Source organism: Crassostrea angulata, chromosome 1 (genome assembly GCF_025612915.1).
Source record: "Crassostrea angulata isolate pt1a10 chromosome 1, ASM2561291v2, whole genome shotgun sequence".
In the NCBI taxonomy this organism is placed as follows: Eukaryota; Metazoa; Mollusca; class Bivalvia; order Ostreida; family Ostreidae; genus Magallana; species Magallana angulata.
This window is the reverse complement of record NC_069111.1, coordinates 8618153-8635225: the sequence shown is the minus strand read 5'-3', so window position 1 is coordinate 8635225 and position 17073 is coordinate 8618153. Positions and strand designations below refer to the sequence as shown.

Below are 17073 nucleotides of genomic sequence, written 5' to 3'. Positions count from 1 at the left end.
GCAAGAGGATACATAAAAGAAGACTAATATTTTTTTGTCATTATTTTCTTACAATTTCCTTGCAGCTATTATAAACACATTTTATAACAAATCGCAAATAGTTTGCCAATACTTTTCATACTCAGCAAATTTACAATTCTTCAACAACAGTAGTTTCTCAATATGTATTCTATCAGTGACTGTTTGTTTTAACATGAGCGTCAGAGGTTTGGGACATTCTTATACTTAGTGGCAAAAATAAATTGTTTTACTGTAAGAATCAATATGTTTTGAAGTCTAAAGATATTTCTGTTTTTGAATTTACCAAAAAGTATAGTTTTTTTTTTTATCAAATGTCATTAAAAAATTAAACTTGCTTCTTAACCATTCTTCAAAGTAGAGCCATATTTCTTTGACATGAAAACAATCCACAAATAAATGTTCTATAGTTTCTATATCTTGGTTACAGAAAGAACAGGCTGGCGAATCAATTATATTGAGTTTGAAAAGGTACTCATTTGTTGGCAAAATTCTATGTAAAATCTGGAATTGCAACCATTGAAATTTGGATTCTTTCGAGGTTTTAAATGGGAGTTCAAAAATATTATTCCATTCTATTTCTGTATAAGCAAATCCACTTTCTGTCCACTTCTTTACTGAACGAATCGATTCTTTTTTGTTATCGATGAGTACATAATACATATCCTTACATCCTTTGCTTTGTTTGTAAAAAAATACTGAGAGAATTTGGAATAAATGGTCCATATTCTACCTTATTATTATTTAAGGCTTTTAATCTTTCAAAAACTTCTCCTTTCAAACTCCTATATTCTAGAAAATTGGTCTTAACATTTGAGTTTTCAAGAGTTTCAAGGGTTACAAAATTGTCTTCTTCTGTCATCAAATCTTTAATAAATTTATAACCACAGTTGAAATAATTCTTAATAAAAATTGATTAGTTATTAATTTTAATGTTAGGATTAAACCATATATGTTCATTAAGTACTTTTATATCATTTTTGCTATAGGACATAACAATTTTAACCCAATCTAATAAAACTTCTTTCCAAAACTTGTTACTTATCTTATTGCTAATATTGGTAATAAAGTCTGAACCTTTTTCCCATAGGGTTTCTATATTTAATCGAATTCTGATTCAAAAAGTTTTACCCACTTTGTTTTACAGTGGATAAGTCTTCTTATCCATGTAGATTTCAATGCACAAACAAATTCCATATAGTCTATCATTTTTAATCCCCCATATCTGTAATCTTGAATTATAATGTTTTTCTTTACCTTATGGACCTTGCCCATCAGTAAAATATTTCCTGGCGCTGTAAAGATCAATATAGTGGATAAAATTGAGTGTTTGATAATGTTTGCCTTCAATCAATGACTTTAAGCTTTATAAGAAACAAACACCATATATTAAAGTGTACGAATGTAAAATGTATTCAATTCGAGATGTCACGACAGTATTTCATATCACAATAAGTAAACGGTCTTGGAAAATTAACACATAGTTTGTCTTTATACATGTACATATGTAACAAATAAGGTTTTCTTCAAAATAAGTTCACCGTTAAAAAGATGTGTATATTTGAGCTTTTTTTGCAATAATATGATTGAGAACATATGTTTGCAGAATTTGCATTTTACAACTCATAATTTAAATGCATTTTAAGTCAAATAATTCCTTTACGAATCCCTTTGTAATTCAGTGTTTCTTTATTCATGTTCCACCAGTGTATCATTATATATCATTTTACATTTGTTGAAACTCCTGATCCAAGTAATGAAATGCGTAACGTTGACATTATCCGAATGGATCCTATTGTGTTTAGATGATTATTTAGGCTCATTTCCTTTCTCCAGAACGACATACAGATGATTCAGACTTTAACAAGACATCTCGGGATGCTACCATTGGTCAATTAACAGGTTTCTGTGAAAAAGAAACAGTCATTTAGTTTTGTTAAAGAGTTTTCAACGAGCAAATCAGTGCTTTTTACTAAACGCAAAGAACGGAAAAGGAAAAGACCGTTAAGCAGACGCACGAGTAAAAGATCTTCTTATAACATCTGAAGAGAAAATGTTTCAAGAAACGGACTGAATTTGTCAGTAACTTCAAATTCAACGATGTTTGAAATAAGAGGGGGGGGGGGGGGGGGGGGGCAAAGATCATAAACTTAGATGACCTCCTGTCCATCTGTTCTTAGAAGATTAAACTGATAGAGAATATTTTGAGTTCAAAGAAAGCGACACACATACATGAACAAATGAAATACTCATTAATTCTAGATGGTTCTTTCAACTACCATGTCCCTAGTAGGCAACAACTTTCTGCTTCCACAATATTCCTGTCAGCTCATTTGACATTACCTTTTATTTACCCGGAATTAAAATAAAACGACGAAACCCAAACTTTGTGCAAACACTAAATGACATCAACTAGTCAGTAGAAACATTAAAAAACATAACCAATTACGCCACTGCCCCAAATAAACCCCAGAGGATATACATGTATATGCTTTAAAAGCAGAAAAAAATGCTATTTGTTCAGTTTCGATTTATATTCATATCCGAATCCCATTATTTTTTCAACTCTTAAATTGAAGACCTCTAAAAATTCATTTATCAGTCCATCAATTAACATTCGCAGAAGAATTAGTTTTAAATGCAAGGATAATGAAGTGTACCATAAATATCAACAATTATTTAAAAAAAAAAAACCCACAGAAACCGAGGAAGTTCATTGTGTTTTTTTATTTGCGAAACAATCACTGCGGGGGAAAGATTTAATTTTTGTTTCAGGGTGAATTTTTTTTTATCAAATATTTAAAATACAGAGGCGTTTCATACTTCTTTGTTATTTTCACAATACACACAGGTATATATTATATATATTAATTCGTCGAGTTTTCAGCCTCCGGATCAAACTCATTTTTATTCACTTCTTAGTAATTATGGAAGAAAAATGTTTGCTGCGAGAAAAAGTGTCCTAAAAACATGATGATTCACATAAAAATTGGTAACATTTGGACTTGTAGTTTTCAAGAAGAAGTTAAAAATGTAAAATTGTTACGCACAACGACGATAGCAGTAGGTCACCTGAGTTTAATCAAGTGACCTATAACATCAAATATTTTAGAATATAACCCAATAAATCTCTGTAAATTTAACATATGATAATATAAAATACAATTCAAGAACAACATCGCTATTTTTATAACATTTTGTCATTAACAAACTACATAATAATAGTCATTTTTAAGCGCTAAGCGCATGCGCAAGCGCTTATTAGGGTTTCTCAGATCTCATGATCTTTCCATGATCTTTCAATCAACGACATCTATCGGTAGTTTCAATCGTGGTTGCGTTCAATACTACAAATATCCAGACATAGTAAATATATTTGCTACAATCAAGTTTTTGTGAATTGAAGAGATTGGGTGCCGTTTAAGTTTCTATTCAAGTGAAAGTTAGAATTGTTTCGATAGAATATACATGTATGATAATAAGAGCAACGTTCGCCGAATTGTGTAGGACAAAATTACGATTAATATTAACTTTACAAGAGAAAACGTGTAACTTTTTATATACGCGCCCAATGATATAAAGTTTTAATTTAAGAAACGTTTATATGTTTGATACTGCACATGAAATAATTTTCAATTTTTTGTCATTTTCTCACTTAGAGGACACATTAGCAACTTAAGATTTAAAATTCGTGGATCTACCTTGAAATCGAACGCAACCTCGACAGCGACCTCTATCATGATGTAAACAAAGTGGGGTTCTATGATTAGTGTACAAGGTCTCATAAAATATCTCCGCGGTGAAATATAGTTCTAAAAAGAAGGTGTTTAAAGTTTTCATATTGTTGTTTAACTTTATTTCTTTTACACTTTTAATAATGAAATGCCAGATATAAACCATTTACCACTTAATTACTGATATATTTGATTTATAAATGATGAGGTCAAACCCGCGGAATAATACAATATTTACTTCGAGAAGGCGAGAACAATCTTAAACGTGGGCGAACCTGAGAGCTGTTTAAACAAGACGAAGACAATTAAAGTAGGCGGAGAAAGAATTATCAGACCGAGAAAAGGTAAATACAATCATATATTTGGCGGTAAATTTGATTGAAGATTACATACAGTGCAATTGCTTTTAAACCATTGTCAAAAGTAGTACGTCGAAGCAGATCTATTCGTTATCATTTAGACACTAAAATAATATGAGAGTATTTGAATGAGAATTTTATATACGATTGTTTATTATGATATATATTTGAGAACATTGAGAGACTTGAGAATCATGAGATACATGAGAGAATTCTGGAACTCCAATGAGAAATTTGACACGACTTAGAATTTTGACACACATTTGAGATTGATGACTTTATGAGAGATTTGATGATACCCTTGATGAGAGATTTTATGAGAATTATGAGATTAACATGAGAATTATGAAACTTCAATTAGTATTTTGACACGACTAAGAATTCTGAGACACGCATTTATGAACAATGAGTCGGTATAAAAATTGTGAATTGTGAGAAACATACAACTTGAATTTTGACAAAGACTCAAAATGTAGATCAATTATGCTTTACAACAATGTTGTCTTTATGAGAAGTGAGAACTTTGATTTTGTATAATTAATATTGACACTGTAGAACTTTTCTTGAAACCTTGTTTAGATAATTCTAAAAAGGTCCATTAGTTTTGAATTTTGATTACAAATTCAAAGAATATAAGATTTTTGTAGATGGTGTATAATTAGGTTTTTTTTTTATAAATTAGAAATTGATACTAGTAATGTAGAGTTTTATGTGTCCATTTGTTTCATCATTTGGCTAAATTATTCTAAATTTTTTAGGAATGACAGCTTAATCGATTATTTTAAAAAATATAACTGCGGGATATTATATGAAGCGTAATTTAATAATCGACATAAAATATGTGCCTGCCTGACGTTCAAGTTCCCTTCGTAGTCATGCCAAATGAATCCGATACAGTTGCAAGTATGCTCTACAGATCAGGACTAATTCTCTTATTTTGTGTCAACTTATTTATTGATTAGGATAATAATTTAATACCATTCGATAGTACACAGTTAAAGTATTGAAAGAAAATGGCTACAAATGATTCTCAGAAAAGAGTAGTTCAAGCTAATTTTAGTCAAGGGGATGTTTATTTCTCTAATGAATCCAGGGGTAAACAGTGTATGACAAACTGTGTTGTCTTCATAATGCAAAGTTGTTTGAAAAGCTTTGAAGATATTGACAGAAACGATTTGAATTTTACATTAGTGAAAGGTGATATTTTGTATAAAAAGATGTGTCAATATGGTTTTCTTCGACCAAATCAAGAACTTTTACAGTTTTCAGATTTACCAAAGTTTGTCAATTTCAAATGCGTTAGTTTCTCAATTGAAACTTTATCGACATTTTATGGAAACATGTCAGTCAATTGAAGTGTTGATGGTGTTGGGAAGAAGCTAGAAACAAGTTTGAATTCAGTGTTGTCATCTTCTTGTTCCAAGCAGTTTGCCATCCTAATTTTCCATTCATCTGCAGTTGCAATCACTTTTAATGAAAGAAATGACACATATGGAGTATTTGACTCTCATAGTCGGGGTTTGAATGGTTTGTGTGATCCAAATGGATCAGGTGTTTTAAGTACTTTAGCATCATTCCAAGATCTGTGTTCATTTCTGAGAAAACTATGTATTTCATTGTCTCCAACATCAACTTTACAAGAAGTTCAGTATGAGATTTGTCGAGTCAAAATAGGAGTTCCCAAAAAGCGGAAGAAAACTTCCTTAGATTTGGATACAGATGTAGATGATGACCTGAACATTACTCACTCAGTAAGTGGCAAAAGATGTGAACATGCTTTTGATATTGTAAATAGCGAATCATCATTGAATACGGAAAAACAGAAAATGATTTCACTTTGAAGGATGTTACTGATGCAAGAATAGACAAAGTTGTTCAAAACTTTCAAAAGAAAGTTTGTTATGGACCCTGTTATATATGCAGTTGCTGTACACAAACATGGTTTAGGGAAAATGTTCATAAAGCCACTTCCCTCATTGGTTCATCAGATTTATTGCAAAACTGCTTACTTGGAATCAAAAGTGTGGAAAATACAGAATGGGTATGTAATACTTGCTATAGAAATCTAAAATCTCAAAAAATTCCATCCTGTTCTGTCTTCAATGGAATGGGTTTCCCAGAGAAACCCCCTGAGCTTGACATTACTGAACTTGAAGAAAGATTAATAAGTCCAAGAATACCATTTATGCAAATCGTAGAGAAACCTCGTGGTGGTCAGAAAAGTTTGAGAGGAAATGTTGCCAATGTACCATCAGATGTGAATTCTACAGTTACATCTTTACCAAGAACTTTGTCAGATTCCGAAACTGTTCAGGTTTAGCTGAAAAGAAAGATGAATTTCAAGCAATCTGTATTGCATGAAGCAATCAGACCAAACAAATGCTTGAAAGCTTTAAAATGGCTTTTGAAAAACAGTTCATTATTTAAGACAGAAGGGATTAAAATGAATGAAAATTGGAACATAGAATCAGAAATGCATGAATGGCTAGGGTATGATATGGGTAATAGTGAAAGTGATTCACATATTGAAACATTATCAAGTGAAACTGAACTGACTAATCAAAACAATGCAAATCATGATGATGACTCTGATGAGTGGACAGAGGATCCAAATTTTGAAAACAGGCTAACTGGTAGCACAGATACATTGCTTCATCCCGTTGATGTAAGGTCCTTGTGTAAAACCTTTTCATTTGCCCCTGGAGAAGGTCAGGTACCACTTGGTCTTTATCAAGACAATAATGCAGAATATTTAGCATTTCCAAGTATTTACTGTGGCCAGAAACGTCCCGAGAACAAAGACAGGCAAATGCCCGTGCATTATAGCACTATCAGCAAATGGGAATTGAGAAGTGTTGACAGACGTGCAGCTTGTTCAGTTCCAAATATTTTCTTTAAACTAAAAAAACTGCAAATCAAGCAAATTCAAGATCGAGTAAATTTGGCTATCAGAAAGTGTCAACTGAATGGGCAAAAAGTTACAGTAGGACAAGTTCTGAATCAATCAGCTTTTGATAATATTGTGAGACTTGATGAGGGTTATCGTGTATTACGGCAGTTGCGTGGATCTCTAGCTTACTGGGAAAGTGCGAAAAGGGATGTTTTTGCAATGATAAGGCAGTTAGGTGTACCTACCTGGTTTTGTTCTCTATCAGCTGCTGAAACCAGATGGCCATCTCTTCTCAAAATTCTTGGACAACAGGTTAAACATGTTGAATACACCGATGAAGAAATTGCCAATTTAACATGGAAAGAGAAGTGTGAGCTTGTACAAAGTGATCCTGTAACATGTACACGATTTTTCAATCACAGAGTGCAAGTTTTCATTAGTGATGTTTTGAAATCATCAAATTTTCCATTGGGAAGAGTTGTGGACCATTTCCATAGGGTTGAATTCCAACAAAGAGGATCCCCTCACATTCACATGCTTTTATTGATTGAAAATGCACCCCTGTATGCAAAATCTGACAAACAAGATTTGGAGAATTTCATTGACACCCATTCTTCATGTCAAAAGAGAAATGATATCCCAGATCTCATCAATTACCAAACTCATAGACATGCTCGCACATGTAGAAAGAAGGGGAAAAATATTTGCCGGTTCAATTTCCCCCTACCTCCTATGTCAAGAACACAAATTCTTGAACCATTACAGGATGCTGAAAAGGAAAAATATCCAAAAATTGTTGATGAATATGAAAGAATTGCTTCTCTTTTGAATGAAATGAAAACTGGCTTTGACATGTCTTTTTCAGAATTTCTTTGTAAACTTGAAATTTCAGAGGAAATGTACATAATGGCTCTGAGATCTTCATTGAAATCACCAAAGGTTTTCCTAAAAAGAGATGTATCTGAAATCAGAGTCAATTCTTACAATGAAATGATATTGAAATGTTGGCAAGCAAACATTGATGTTCAGTTCATTCTTGACGCATATGCCTGTGCTGCTTACATTGTTTCATATATTTCAAAATCGCAAAGAGGAATGTCGAACTTGATGTATGAAGCTTGTAAAGAAGCAAGGCAAGGAAATAAAACTTTGAAGCAGCAAGTGAGACATATAGGGAACAAATTTTTGAGTCATGTAGAAGTATCAGCTCAGGAGGCAGCATATTTGATATTACAGTTACCACTGCGTGTTAGCACTAGGTCATTCGCATTTATTAACACCAATCATGATGAAAACAGAACATTCCTTTTAAAACCATTGGATGTTCTGTCAGAACTACCCGAGAGTTCAACAGATATACAGTCAGATAATGCTTTGAAACGTTACCAGAGACGACCAAATGCTTTAAAAAATATCTGTTTGGCTGATTTTGTGTCACAATTCGATGTTATTTCAGAGAAAAAAAATGAAGGTAATCAGGACAAAGATGGTGATTTACCGGAGGATGAAAGAAATGAAGAAGACGAGGACATGCTTGCAGAACAGGATGAAACTGTAGATTCATTGCAAATGGAGTATCACATGAGAAATGGAACAATTCTTAGGAAACGCAAGACAAATAAAATAATTCGATATGTAAGATTTAACAAAGACCAAGATCCTGAGAACTTTTATAGAGAACAACTTATGTTGTTTTACCCTTGGAGAAATGAGACAAAGGATTTGCAAGGAAACTGTGGAACATATGAGGAACACTACAAAAGAAAAGTTGAAATCATAAATGCCAATAAACTTAAATATGAGGTAGATGAAGGCATTATTGACATTGTTGAAAAGAATATGACAGATTGTGATGAAGAATTCCACGTGATTGCAGCAGAAGTGCAGCACAATGAAGAAGTTGACCAATATGAAAAAACAGATGATGAAAACATATTTCATGGGTGTTTCAACCCAAAAGATATTGGTCTCGACTATGACATTGGCCTTGATTTAGGCATAACAAGGAAACAAATCAGCATTTGTGATACACCTGTGAACTCACTTAGTCATAATGATTATATGAATTTGGTCAGAACTTTGAATGAAAAACAGAAAATATTTTTCTATCATGTTTTACATAAAATGAAGATGAATGAAGGACCAATTTACTGTTTCTTGACTGGTGGAGCAGGTGTTGGAAAAAGCATTGTAACTACTGCTATTTACCAGGCTGTGACAAGGTATTTTGCAAAAAAAATCCACGAAAATCCAGATGATGTGAAAACTCTTTTGTATGGCCCAACAGGAAAGGCAGCTTACAATATAGGTGGACAAACAATTCATTCTTTTTTCTGTATTCCTGCAAATCAATCTTTGAAGTACAAACCATTAGATATGAAGCAGTTAGATTCCTTCAGAGTCAAATTCCGTAGTTTGAAAGTTATTTTCATTAATGAAATATCCATGGTTGGAAACAAACTTTTCAATTACATAAATCTAAGACTTCAAGAAATATTTTCTACAGAGAAACCATTTGGTGGAGTAAGCATTATTGCTATTGGAGATTTGTTTCAGTTGAAACCGGTATTTGATGGGTGGATCTTTCAGAATTTGGTAGATGATTATGGACCTTTGGCAGCAAATCTTTGGCAAGACCATTTCAGGGTATTTTAATTGACAGATATCATGCGTCAAAAGGATAATAAAAGTTTTGCTGAACTACTCAATAGAATGCGCAAGGGATTGCATTCTTCTGCTGATATTGCCACTCTGATAACAAGGTTAAAGTCACTTGATTCCATCCCATCTTCTTTGCCTTACTTGTACACTATTAATGCACAAGTAGATGAGCATAACATGCTAGCATACACAAATGCAGAAACCATTAAAAAATGTACAATTTCAGCCATAGATACTGTTAGTGGAGATGTAACTAAAGACATTAAACAGAAAATTTTGTCAAAAGTTTCTGATGATCCATCAAAAACAATGGGGTTATTCAAAAATTTGCTAATAGTTGAAGATATGCCGGCTGAAATTTGTATCAATATCGATGTCGAGGATGGTCTCACTAATGGAACAACATGTTTGGTTAAAAAATTAGACTTTCGAGTGGAAAATTCACAGAGGTGCAGTATTATTTGGGTTGCATTTGAAAATGAAGCTGTTGGTTCAAAAGCACGTACAAAGTATGCACACCTTTTTGCTCCATATTGCAGTAAATCTTGGACTCCTGTCTTAGAAATTACAAGAAATTTTAATGTAGGCATGTTTCGCTCTGCATATGTGATCAGAAGACAGTTTCCTTTGCGTTTAGCCTGTGCTAAAACCATACACAAATCTCAGGGGTCAACCATGAATAAAGCCGTTTTGCATTTTGGAAAAAGGAAGCAAGAACACATGCATTATGTAGGTTTAAGCCGAGTTAGAAAATTAGAAGATGTGTTTTTATTAGAACTAAATGAAAGTAAGATTTCTGTATCAAAGAGTGTTGCTGATGAAATGGATCGTTTGTACTCGGAGGGCTACTCTACACTCATGTTTGCCACTTTTACAAAATCTGAACGAGGATTTAAAACTACTGTATCATAATTGCAGATCACTGCATTTGCATATCAATGATATGAAGTTGGAGAAAAACTTGATATCAGCTGATATCATTGCTATAGCCGAAAGCAGACTAAAACCATCAGATGATGCTACATGTTATGAATTACAAGGATATAGCACCTTTAGATTTGATGATGAGAAATACATAAGTGGAAGGCCATATCACGGAATAGTTATTTATTCAAAGATCCCTTTCCAGAATATAAGAAGACTCCATATTATGGCAACTGAAACAGTGCTTTGTCATATAATTCACCGGGAAAGAATATTGCAACTTGTCTTCTTTTATTGCTCTCCTCAAAAAGCTTTACAGGGGTATTTGTGTCAGTACCTTCAGAATTTGTTTGAATTGCTTGGAACAGAACATCATTTTGTTATTATGGGAGATGTAAATGTTGACTTTTTTACACAGACTTGTTTATCAGAATTTCTCATAGACCATAAAGTAAGCCAGGTTGTTCACTCTGTTACAAGTGATTATGACTCATGTTTGGACCACATTTATACCAATATGATGTGTCCTTCTCAAATATCAAGTGCAACATTGGAGTCATATTACTCTGACCACAAGCCAATTGTGGCTTATTTGCCATATCATGATGATCATACTGATGAAGTTGAATAAAAACAAAAACAAAAAACCTTGAAATTATCATGATGATATTTAAGCATTTTTTCAGTCGTCAATGTAACATAAACTCAGTTGTCAATATAACATTCCTCTTAGGGTCTAGAAATAATTTTTCATACCGAATCAGACTTGAACTTGACATAAATTTAAATTTCAGTTATTCCATTAATATGAAAAATCTGAGTTACAATCAGGTGTATATTAGTTAATTCAAAAAAATATACATCTGCAAAAGAAACACTTTATTCCCTGTTAATTTTGTGAGATAAACTGTATTATCAATATAATATTTTTTGTGCCATCAAAAGCTATTCTCTATCTCTTCTGACTTTGTTTCAAAGTTGAACAGTGACAATATTGTTATTTCTTTGTAGAATGCCATTCAAAAGCATTCTTGACCTCAAGGAGGAAAAAACCTCGAGCTATACATGTACCATACTCGAATGGTATAACTGTCAAAGTGTTTACAAAAGGAACACATCGCCAAAAACAACAAGAATGGGTGAAGGCAAGAATAGATGTACCAAATGCCATAGAGGAATCTGCAGTTTAAATGATCATGCCCACATCACCAATAAAGAAGGTTTCTGAAACAAAGACTTCTCCATGGAGATCCATTTTCTCTGTTAAGAGACAAATAATCAAAGTAAGACTATAGTAAAATCTCAATCTATGACATTGATAGTAGAAAACAACATACATTTACAACATGTTGGTATTTTATTCATGTACATCTGAATTTCTCCATTTGTTTATTTTAGAATGAAGCCTCAAAAACTGTTACGGTTAATGGAACAACACATTTATTAGATCAATAACTCTTCAAGAAGATAACCCATGTACATTGATGTCACTCTTTAGACAGAACTTGCAGAACAAGAACAACAGATAGGGAATTCAAATCAAAATCTCCCATTGTCTGTTGAATGAGTTGCAAGATATGGAACTCTTAATTCAAGTAGGAACACTATTGTTTAGGTCAATTATTTGTTCATTGACTACATGAATGTATATATGTATTGCAAATTACAACAATATTATAATTGTCATTTTCAAATTTAAATTGTTTTTGTCACACTTAACTACCATATTTTTAAAAGATACACTGATAAAGAAAGTCAATCTGACATTTTTTAATATATATTTGCAATTTTCTTTCTTTGCAGAAAATATAACCACTTCAAATTCAAATTAGTGGACACATGGAAGCACTTAGGTCTACAATTGCAATAGGGCCATTAAAGAACAATCACTGAATTCAAACTACAGGGACATTACAGTTCAACTATAATCAGTAATGAAACAACATTATCAGAAAGTGACAACCATGCCTCCAGTCTCTCCTTCAATGAACCAAAAGATTATCTCTTGGAGTAAAATCCCAATTAACATTATTACCACACAACAAGGATCTGAAATTCTCAGTCTGAACATTGCATTTACTGACAACAACCACAACACCAATCTCAAATGAGAAGGAGATGGATTTCATACTGTAATTTCAGCTCTATTTATCAACTCAAAATTTTTTGTATACTTCTGAAAATTAATTATTCCCAATAGTTATGTAAAATTCTGAGGAAAAAAAAATGTTTTCGAAGTATACACTCTCCCTCCTTTTTATATATGTTTAAAACAAATATCATTCCAATTTTCAGAAAAAAACATTTTTTTTTTATTTTTATCGTAAAGGATTTAAACAAAAATATATTCAAAATGTGAAAGAACATTTAAGCTTTTGTTGTGCAGCAATATTGCATGTTGTGTGTACATGTATATTATATGAATTATGCAAACATTTTCCATTTGTTACAAATTAAGACATGGTTAAACCTTATCTGCAATTTTTTGATACACTTGTTTGTCCATTATTGTTATCGATGAACAATTTTGTGACATGATTACTATTAAAGAAATATTGTTATGGTTATTAACATCTTGCAGATTGGATTGTGATTGTATTTAATTCATACCTGATGTACATGTGTTGGTTTTTAGTTTGTTTTTTTTTTTTTATCTTATTACATGTTGAAACCAATCTCCAGCACCATTAAATTTCATATTTAATTTTCTAGGCCAGCAAACAGATTTTTGTAATATTTATCACACTTAACTACATTTTTTTATTGAAGAAAATATGTTTTCCTTCATCCTAAAGAACCTCTACTTGTTTATTTTTTTTCATTTCTTTTTTCAGTGTCAAATAATGTTTTACATTACCATTGTAAGCATTTCTAACTTTGTATTCATTGTGAAATTCTTTGCAATAAAACTTGTTAAATCTCTTTCCACTTTTACCTCTACAAATAACTTAAGACCTGCATGCATTGAGCAAATTACTCTTAATTCCCTTTACAAATTAAATTAAGATAAAAACGAAATTATAAATGCATGGCTAATAAAATGAATATAAATGTTTTCACCTGCACAAAACATCAATGTTAATCTGAGATAACCTAGAACATTGTTTATGAAACCAATAATTACCTTTTTGCAAATATTTCAAAAATTGAAACCTTTCATTTTCCAGTAAACATGGTAAGGCTGTCAAATCCAACAAAAAATGGTACACCTTCATTCTTTGACATACTTTATAGATTTTCTCTTTCCTTTAATTGTTGTTCAACAGCGTAGAAAATGTGGTACAGCAATAACTAAAAATTTGCAGGTTGTGAGTTATAATCCCGCTGGGACTTTCATTGTATAAATTTTTGCCTTATCCCATTTCTTTTTCAAATAGTGTTCAATTTCAAAATTCTAAAACAGAGAAAGTATATCTCATGTACATTGCTTATTATTAGATTTAACAGATATTCCTTAATACAGTAACAAACAGCGAATGCTTAGCGCTTCTCAGTACTTTCAGTACTTTGATTTTTTTAATTCATGATCATTATAATAACCCTTAAGTTGATATATTCTTTTCTAACAAAATGAACTGAAACAAACTGTTACAGTACTGTAACAAACTAATCTGAATGTTTTTTTAACACGTGCAAAAAAAAAAAAACAAAGTTAACCTGTTATTCACTTCTTATTGCAACGTGTTTCACTAATACATGTACATGTACATAGATGACAACAGCTAGTACGTGCTGAGGCTGTTTCTTTAATGATTACTCTTTGCACACCTTTTAGATTAACTTTCAGTCGAATCTAGAGAGCATGATCAAAATTTCACAGGAAGGTCTAGATTATCAAATCAATGACTATCAGCTGTCAAAGTTAAAACATACATGAGAGTACTACAGTTCTTCAATAAACATATAACTAAATTAATCAACTTTGATAGGTGACAGAATAATAGGATGTCCATATTCTCGGAATATTTGAATCTCTTCGAAGTAGGTCTCTTTTTCTTTTTCGGGGGTGGTATTTGATCTTGATGGGTCTTTTTAATGCCGGGATATCAAGACATTTACTACATTAACCATATCTACGTTGATTCATTGACACAGGCGGCAAATACCCAATATTATTAAAATACCATGTAAAAAAATCTCCTAATTTTGTTTCATTACTTGTCTAATCTTTGGCAACCCTGTCTTGTAAAGGGTTTTCCAAAATTCTCTAACAAATCATAATATCTAAAATCTGGCTTGCTTCCCAAACATTAATTGTTTTCTATTAATGCTCATTTGGAACATGCCTATGTGCCAAACTTGTCTTAAGACACAAAGTTACTTAACATGAGCTGTACAAGATGATAAAGCACGAGACATTTAATTTAACAAAATTAAAACTTAACATAAGCTTATTTAAAATCGTAGGTACTATAACTACTAAATAAACGTGTTTCTAATCATAGGAATGTGTTTACCTGTGATGCTCGTTTCACTTGACCACTTTCATTCGTTCATTTTATTTGCAAGGATTTCCTTTTTTCTTTCTAGGTTTTCTTATAAAAGTCCAGTAAAAATATTGCTTAGGACTGACCAAATGTATTTCAGATGAGTAAATTCAGCAGAGCCTACACTCTTTATATTTATGTATGCAATGTGCATTGTAAATGCTCAATGTATAACAATAGCTGTTTAACAGGACTGAAGTGTTCTAGTCTTTAAGTTGTACTATTATTAGTCCCCTGCCGGTTTTCACCGGAGGGGACTATAGCTTTCCTCTGCGTCCGTCAGTCCGTCCGTCTGTCTGTCCCACTTCAGTTTTCCACACTTTTTTTCTTTATGCGTTTGAGGAATAATATGTAATTTGCTGAACAGCTTCAAAATGTCTAACTACAGATCAAGTTTACACTTTTGTAGCGTCTGGTTGACATATTTTCGAGAAAATTAATTTTTTATATTCCAATTTTTTAATGTTCGGGTTCGATATTCTGCATAACAGTGCATTGTTTTCACAATTTCCACAAACCGGTAGGGGACGTTAAGTGGTTTTAAGTGGTGTTTTTTGTTTAATTCGTTTTATCCTTTTGTGAAAATTTTAATTTTACAATACTTAAGATTTTAGCGTGGTTAAAAGAAAGAAAGGTAACTCTCCAAAAGAATATTTCCTTACAGAGATTGTGTTTTGTTTCAGAATATGTCGAATTTCATCTTTATTAAGGAAGGAGTCTTTTCATTATCAAACATACTTCTTATAATAAGAAATGCATGAAATTTTGACACAGTGAAACGGATCATATTACTTAATGATTCTATCAGTTTAGATAAATTTGACCTTTTTGTTTTCGGATAAAGGTCAGGTCAAGGTCACTACCTTTTTCCTCAACGTAAAGGGTGATAAAATAAGTGTAGCTCTTTATAGTTCTGTAGACATTTGTTTAAGATTTGAAGATTCAAATCTTCAATGAAATCATAGACCATGAGAGTGTCTATCAGCTTATACTACTAAATTGGAATAAATATTTATACTAAAATTGATATTGCTTAGCCCGCATTTCCTCTAATTTTCTTAAATTTTGAAGAAATTTTGATTATTTTTTTATGCTTCCAATAATAAAATATTTCTAATTTTTATGTATTATGAAGACTTTATTTAAAGATATAAATTGACAGAAAAGCTAATATATTGACCGTTTCATAAGAGAGAAAAACTGATTTTAGTGATTTTTTCACAAAAATCAATGTATAGAATGGGCGCTTAAAAAAGCGTATAAAAATGTTATTTGATAGGCAAATCATATTTTAAAAACATATTCTGAAACCCAAGTATCATATTATTAGTTCACATTAGTAAAAAAAATATCCAACATTATTGTTATTGTTTTTAAAATGCTAAAACAGACTCATTATATATATATATATATAATCTGCAGCAATTCTGAATTGCGCAACATGTGGTATTTTCCTACGCCAATATTACGCCAAAAATATAGTCCTTGTTCCATTCTAAACATTGATTACATTTTTCTATGCCAAGTTGTATGATAGTAAAAAAGAAAGAAAAATATACTATTTTAATTTCCTTTCATCTTGATTTAATGAACAATTAATCAAATTTACGTTTGACAAGTCGAAAACCAGAAAAGACTCCTTCCTTAAAATTATTTCAGTCTTATTAACGACTGAATTTTATTTTATTTTACAGGAGGAGTGGTATAGGATGATCTACAAGCAGTTATTGTAGATCAAAATATAACACGTGTTTCTTGTGAAAGAATTGTTGCAATGTGGTATCAATGATAAGCACAGTGTAATGCTTTGCTAGAACCAAGCTTAGTCATTTTCGGCAATGGCGAATTTTTTTCAAAATTGGCGAAAAGAAATTCAAACATGAAAAAAATCAATTTTTTGAGACATGTGTAAAATGGCGTGTCTTGTGTTTCCTTTTATCATCCTTTTGTTTATTCAGTCAGTCCATGTTAATTCAATGCTATATGACCATGTGCAATCG

At 31.8% G+C, this 17073-nt stretch overlaps 1 long non-coding RNA gene across 1 annotated transcript; it reads left to right on the top strand.

Moving 5' to 3' along the window:
- The first annotated feature begins 10512 nt into the window (after nt 1–10512).
- LOC128162761 (uncharacterized) lies at nt 10513–12870 on the top strand. Its single transcript, XR_008240704.1, has 3 exons — nt 10513–11869; nt 11985–12181; nt 12390–12870. It is a non-coding gene; the product is annotated as an uncharacterized LOC128162761 (long non-coding RNA).
- The last annotated feature ends 4203 nt before the right edge of the window (nt 12871–17073 follow it).